Genomic DNA, 7,317 nt, shown 5'->3' on the forward strand with positions numbered 1-7,317 from the left:
AAAAAGCCAAATTTGCCAGATGGAAAAGGAATTTCAAAAACTCATTGAAGAGAAAAACTCCTTCAAAATTAGACTGGAGCAATTGAAAGCTAATGACTTTATGAGAAATCAAGATACTTATAAAACTGATCCAAAAAATAGAAGGCAATGTGAAATATCTCATTGGAAAAACCACTGACCTGGAAAATAGATGCAGGAGAGATAATTTAAAAATTATTGGACTACCTGAAAGCCATGATCAAAAAAAGAGCCTAGACACCACCTTTCAAGAAATTATCAAGCAAAATTGCCCTGATATTCTAGAACCAGAGGGCAAAATAGAAATTGAAAAATTACACTAATCGCCTCTTGAAAAAATCCCAAAAAGAAAACTCCTAGGAATATTATAGCCAAATTCCAGAGTTCCCAGATTAAGGAGAAAATACTGCAAGCAGTCAGGAAGAAACAACTTGAATATTGTAGAAACACAATCAGGATAACATAAGACCTAGCAGCTTCTACATTAAGGGATTAAAGGGCTTGGAATATGATATTCCGGAGGTCAAAAGAGCTAGGATTAAAACCAAGAATCACCTATCCAGCAAAACTGAGTATAATGTTTCAGGGTAAAATATGGTCATTCAATGAAATAGAGGATTTTCAAGCATTATTGATGAAAAAACCAGAGCTGAACAGAAAATCTCAATTTCAAATACAAGAAGCAAGAGAAGCATGAGAAGGTAAACAGGAAGAAGAAATAATAAGGAACTTATTGAACTATTTATATTCCTACATTGAAACATTGTAACTCATAAGACTTTTCTCAGTATTAGGATAGTTGAAGGGAATATGTGTGTGTATATATATATATGCATACATACATATATATGTATGTATAGGAGCCTGTATGTATATAAATATATGTGTGAGTGTAGGTATATGTATGTTCATATATAAATAGAGGGCACAGGATGAGTGGCATATGAAGGGATGATATCTAAAAAATAAAATTAAGAGGTAAAAGAGGAATTTATTGGGAGAAGCAAGGGAGAGATAGATTATGAAATATGAAAGAGGCAAGAGAAAACTGTTACAATGGAGGAGAAGAGCAGGAAGGCAAATGGAATGGGACAACCTGATTCTCATTGAATTTGGCTTAAGGAGGGGATAACATACACACTGGATTTGGTATCTTACCCTACAGGAAAATAGGGGGGTAGGGGATAAGAGGGGGGATGATAGAAGGGAGGGCAGACTGGGGGAAAGGATAGTTAGAAGAAAATACTTTTGAAAAGAGATAGGGTCAAAGGAGAAAATAGAGTAAGTTGAGGGGGGGGATAGAATGGAGGGAAATATAGTTAGTCTTTCACAATATAACTACTATGGACTACTATGTACTACACATATACAGCCTATATTGAATTGCTTATCTTCCCAGTGGGGGTGGGTGAGGAGGGAAGAAGGGGGAAAAATCTGGAACTCAAAGTTTTAAAAACTGTTTAAAAATTTGGGAAATAAGATATACAGGTACTGGGGTATAGAAACCCATCTTGCCCTACCAGAAAGTTTGGGGGGAATGGGGGAGGATATAAGAGAGAACAGACTGGGGGAAGGGGTATTGAGTAGGCTAGGTATTTTGGGGTGGGGGCAGGGGAAAGACAGGGAGAAAAAATTGTAACTCAAAATCTTGTGGAAATGAATGTTGAAAACTAAAAACAAATAAATTATTTTTTTAAATCACACTCAAGAGATTTTTTATTGTTAAGGATACTCAAAGGAAAATGATTATTATTGAGAAATGTCAAGACTGATCGGGGTCTGTTAGAGTCTATGTGAGCACAGAGCTTCAGGATATTAGTCAGGTTACATTTTATATTTACTTCCCAATATACTGCAAATTCCCTGAAGAAAGGAATCATTTTCAATTTTGGTCTTTTTGTCCCCTACTTAAAATACAGTGCTTTGAATGTAATAAGTGTTTAATAAATGTTTGATGAACTAAATTTTCCCTTAGGTTCCTTTGGGCCATATGAATATGTTACAGAGGATCTAATACATATTTTCTGAGCCCGTAAATATACAATAATGAAAGGTCAACAAATTTAAAATGCCTGACAAAATTATAATAATCTTGCATGTGTATGATGTTTTATACTTTTCAAAGGGTTTTCACATACACTGATGTGAGGTTCTCATAGAAATACATATGCTTAAAGGTGTGTGTGCTCTTACACATGTGTGTGTATGATATATGAGGCACTACAGAAATCATTTTATTTGAGAACAGTCAAGAAATCAGAAGGAATACTTAGGTTAGCTTTTCTAACTCTAATATTCTCAGTTTAGTCAATTCTCTTTATGTCAGACATAATAAAGATATTAAAAAATCAATGGTATAAACTCTAATTCAGAGTCCAAAATCCCAAGATGAGTTCCTTGCAAGCAAAGTACATTACTATTTTAAGAAATCTTTCTCAAGAAAATATTGTTGAGAAGCATTAACTTTCTTTTTTGGAGAGTAATTGGGATTGTGACTTGCCCAAGGTCACATGGCTAGTTTTGTGTTAAGTGTCTTGAGATCTGATTTGAAGTCAGGTCCCCCTGACTCCAGGGCCAGTGCTCTATTCACTGCACCACCTAGCCTCCCCATCATTAATTTCTAACTCCCTATAATTGTGTCCACATTACTGGACTCGGGCAAAAATACAAAGACTGAAACCAATGTTCAAATTATTCCTCTGAGCTAAGTGCAGGAATTTCTTTTAATAAAAAAATATTTAGAATACTGATACAGGGTAGGAGAGATGAAAGGAAGAGATGCTCCAGATACCCTTAAAGGAGCAGGAAAATTGTAATTTGGCAACTCCCAAATGTTGATGTTCAGTTCTTTGCACCTATTACCCAACTCCAAGGATATTCAGTGAAGCCCCTGAAACATGGCCAAAAAAAAAAAATGCTAACACCAGTGGTGAAGTGGATAGAGCACTGGGCTTGGAATCAGGAAGACACATCTTCCTGAGTTTGAATCCTACCTAAGACACTTATGATCCTAGGCAAGTCATTCAACCCTGTTTGCTTCAGTTCCTCATCTGTAAAATGAACCGGAGAAGGAAATGGCACATCACTCCAGTGTCTTTGTCAAGAAAACCCCAAAATGGGGTCAGGGAGAATCAACCATGACAACACCACCATCAGCAGACCAAAAATATAAATGGACCTGGAACTCTTTCCCCTCTCATCTCCATGATCCTACTACAGGTGCAGATTAGCTTTTGGGAAAAGCCTCAATATAGGATTGGACCCTCCTGGCTCAGTTTCCCCATTGTCTTCCTTTGAAAAGGAATGCTTTCCACCTGGCTATGCCTGAGTCTCGCTGCGAGATGGAATTAAAGTGACTCTTATCTGGATTCAATGAGAGCTAAGGATGTTTTATTCTGTCACATCTGGCATGTCCCTGCTTTTTCCTTTTATGACAAATTTCTCTAATTAGAGCAAGTGGTCAGTGAAAGATATAAATACAATGCCGGTATGTAAATTTTTCCTATTTTCAATCTGTCCCAAACACCTGGGCAAATTAATACATGGGCTTGTCATCTGCCTGCTTGCACAGTCAAGTGAAAGGTTAAATCCCTGGAATAGAACATTTTTTTCTGAATGTTCATTCAAGATACTAATAAAATGTGTGTTAGATCTGAGCTATTCAGCCTAAAATTATATTCTTTTCTACAGTCTAAATAATTTAGTAAAAGTGTACTTGGTCTAGTCAACTTCCTGTTACTGGATATATGTCTTTCTGCCGATTATCTTGGGCCCTGTATATTGAACTTGCCCATCAAATTTGTGTCTCTCAGACTGCAGGCCAATTACCTAACACTTGACAGCAAACAGTCCATAATCACCCATTATCTCCTGGATGTGACCAATGCTCCATTCCATTCAACCTCCTCCTTAGGACCCACTGAGAGAGGGACAGCTAGGTCCATTTACATTTTTGGTCAGGTGGTGGTGGTATTCAGTCATATTTTATTCTCTCTGACCCCATTTTGGGGTTTTCTTGACAAAGACACTGGAGTGATGTGCCATTTCCTTCTCTGGTTCATTTTACAGATGAGGAACTGAAGCAAACAGGGTTGAATGACTTGCCTAGGGTCATAAGTGTCTTAGGTAGGATTCAAACTCAGGAAGATGTGTCTTCCTGATTCCAAGCCCAGTGCTCTATCCACTTCACCACTGGTGTTAGCATTTTTTTTTTTTTGGCCATGTTTCAGGGGCTTCACTGAATATCCTTTGAGTTGGGTAATAGGTGTAAAGAACTGATTGGTCCCTCCTGGCTCGATGTCCCTTTGCAGCCTGAAGAAGCTACAGAAGCATAGACCTTCATCCCTTCAGGTCTCAGTCACAGTCCTACCTTCTGAAGGAAGCCTTTCTGTGTCCCCTTAATGCTCTTTACTGCCTTGCCTCTGCTGATTTATGGCCAATGTGATGTGCAGATCTTGTTTGCACACAGTTGTTTGCATGCTGTCTCATCCATTAGATTGTAAGCTCTTTGGCAGTATGGACTTTCTTTTGCTTTTCTTTGTGTCATTAGCATTTAGAACAGTGAATGGCACATAGTAGGCACTTAATAAACCCTAGCTAATTGACTGGCTAAAAAACACCAGCAACCTTCAGTAGGAAAGAATAAGGAAAAAATATATATACTCGTTAGGTAATTAAAAAATAGAACTATGATGGGGGGGGGGTGAAGAAACTGATTTCACCAATCTGAGGACTATCCTCCAGGTGTAGAATACCCCTTCATGGATGCAGATCAGCAACTTATCTGCAAAATAACCTGTTCATAATCACACAGCTAACATATGTCAGAGGCAGGCATTGAATCTGGACTTGGGGATAGGTTCCTTCACCTATTTTGCCAGGGTACTTCTCTTTTATTACTCATGAATAGAAAATAAGATCATGGATATCTGAAGAAAAAGAAGGATTTAAGAAAAAGCAATGTAAAAATGTAAAGTCACACCCACAGCATAATGCAAGAGTTGAAAAGGATCGGATATGAACTTAGTTTTCTTCCTCAATCCAACTATATAATATAACAGGAAGTCATTACTCCTTAGGGGCTAAAAAGATATTGTACTTGAAGCGCTCTGAGTTTAATCTTATAAATATTATGTTAATGATGTTATATGTATAATATCATAGATCAATGTTACAGAAAGCACATCAATTGCAGAGAATTCATAGAATAAACTACTATAATAACTACTATAATACACTAGGTACTAAAAGGCAAGATATTCATACAGTTTAGAATTAACACAAAGGAAGAAAATAATCCGATCAATAATTCTACCTTCTTTTCCCTTCCCACTTTCAGTAATTTAGCAAGTAAGGAGAATTGCAATGTTTTCTACTGTAGGTTTTTCTTTCTTTTTTTTAATTAGAAAAAAATAACACTGTTCTCACGGAATTCACTTGGAAACAATGTAAAGCCCCTAACTCTTTTCTGAATCTAATCCATTTTATAAAATGGATGAATTTTTCATTACCGAGTGATACCTCCAGGTCACATTAAATTAATTTAGTATAACAGCAGGGGAAAGTATTATGTAACACTTCCCAGCAGAGTCCAGACTAGGATTTTTTTTTTTTAATGGCCCAGACACTTAGGCTCCTCCTCCCATCTAGACAGCTTGGCTCCTTCAGCATCCCCCAACTCTGGGGCTGGGATAGGTAGCGTGTCACTCCACTCTTCAAGGTCTTGGAACCACAGGCACCAATTAGCCAGTCACAGGCCTCTTCCCTCAGCCTTCCTTCCCAATCCCAAAGGAGGAGGGAGGAGACAGCAACTGCCCTCTCCATTAATAATGCATACTCAAATCCGACTGTCCCAGGCCAAATTGTGAGGCAGGCAAAATTGTACACATACATCCCTCTTCTCTAAACACTCAGGTTCTAAGCACTTGCCCTTTTGATGCCTAGCATCATCTCTCCCCCACCTCTCCAAGGCTCCCAGTCCTCATTCTTTCATTCATTTGACAAATATTCACTGATTAGGAAGACATCAAAGAGAACCCATTTAAGTTGAGTTTTGAAAGAATAGGAATGCAAAGGCTGGGGAATGATGGAAAGGTTTTCTAAGTGACTGTAAATAAAAATCCCAAGATGGAAATGTCTAGGGAATATTTAGTCCAGTTTGACAATAGCTATAGATGAAAAGTAGTGAGAAGGAAGCCTCAAAAAGTAGGAAGGGGCCTGTTTGGGATGTCTTAAAAGACACATCTATTAATTCTAGTACCTAATATAGTGTACACAACAATTCCTATATAAATGTTTATTGAGCTAATTTTTAGTTGGCTGACAGTCTCAGATCACAAAAAAGTCTACCAATGCCTTCACAATGATAAGGATTTCAGAGCACTTAAGCCCTTAGGGGAAGTTTTGGGAGGGGCTGACACATTTCTGCCCCTCAAATCACAACACAGGTAGTCTTTGTTCACTTCCAAATATTTGGTTTGACCCTAAACCACCCTCTCAACATAAGGTTTGCATTGGTGTACACTAGCATTGGTTGATTTACGACAGTCTGTAATTAAAATTCATTTATTTCACAATTTAAGTACCTATCATGTGAAAGTTATGAAAAGAAAAATGACCCTAAAAGTCTGGAGATGGCACTACATTGTTGTGTAGCCTTGGGTAAACTGCTTAATTCAGGTCTCTGGGCCTCAGTTTCCTCAGTTGAGGGAGATGGCCTGATGATCTGGAAGCTCCCTTCCAAGTCCAATATTCTTAACTGTACTTTTGTCACTTGAGAAATTCCTGTGGAAGAGAAGGAATGAAGGGACTTGAGAGGCCTCAAAAGAGATACTGGCCTAATCTATATGGAGTATTTGGGGAGGGTGGACAAGCTGTACGGAACTCGGTACAAGACAATGACACCTGTAAATGAATAGTGGCAAAGAGAAGTAGTGGCAGGTGGAGAATAAAGGTACTTGACTGCATAGACTAAACCTGGTATATGGTGATGACAATAAACTAATGAAATGAGTCATCGGGAAGAACTTCGTGCCTCAGAAATTGTTCAACACCAAATCCAGCAAGATGATGGGGGGAGGCGGGGCTAAATGATGGAAGTAGCATCACTGATTCTGCATAATGGGAATGGACCACAGGCAGGTAGGACTGGAGGAGGGGAAGGGGGTTTTGAGGGAGGGGAGGGGGGCTTTGAGGGAGGAGTATTTGCAGTCCATCCCAGAAGCAAGCAAACTGTTTCAGCAGGTAGGATCCTCAGATCCACACCTGTGCCCCCCACTTCCTCTAGGTAAGGGAGCCCAA

At 38.6% G+C, this 7,317-nt stretch overlaps 1 protein-coding gene across 7 annotated transcripts in view; it reads right to left on the reverse strand.

Moving 5' to 3' along the window:
• The window catches only part of ZBTB25 (zinc finger and BTB domain containing 25), a 37,985-nt gene that overhangs the window by 29,353 nt on the left and 1,315 nt on the right, over positions 1–7,317 (reverse strand). For 2 of the 7 annotated variants that reach the window (XR_011167240.1, XR_011167241.1), the window contains exon 2: positions 6,299–6,801. The exons of the other annotated variants lie outside the window; for them this stretch is intronic. The gene's annotated coding sequence lies outside the window, so the exon portion shown is untranslated. Of the gene's footprint in view, positions 1–6,298; positions 6,802–7,317 lie in introns of those variants that run through there. 7 annotated transcript variants of the gene reach the window in all.

This window comes from Petaurus breviceps, unplaced genomic scaffold (assembly GCF_028583685.1).
Source record: "Petaurus breviceps papuanus isolate PSGF00001 unplaced genomic scaffold, PetGlider_PUasm1.0 164, whole genome shotgun sequence".
Classification (NCBI taxonomy): Eukaryota; Metazoa; Chordata; class Mammalia; order Diprotodontia; family Petauridae; genus Petaurus; species Petaurus breviceps.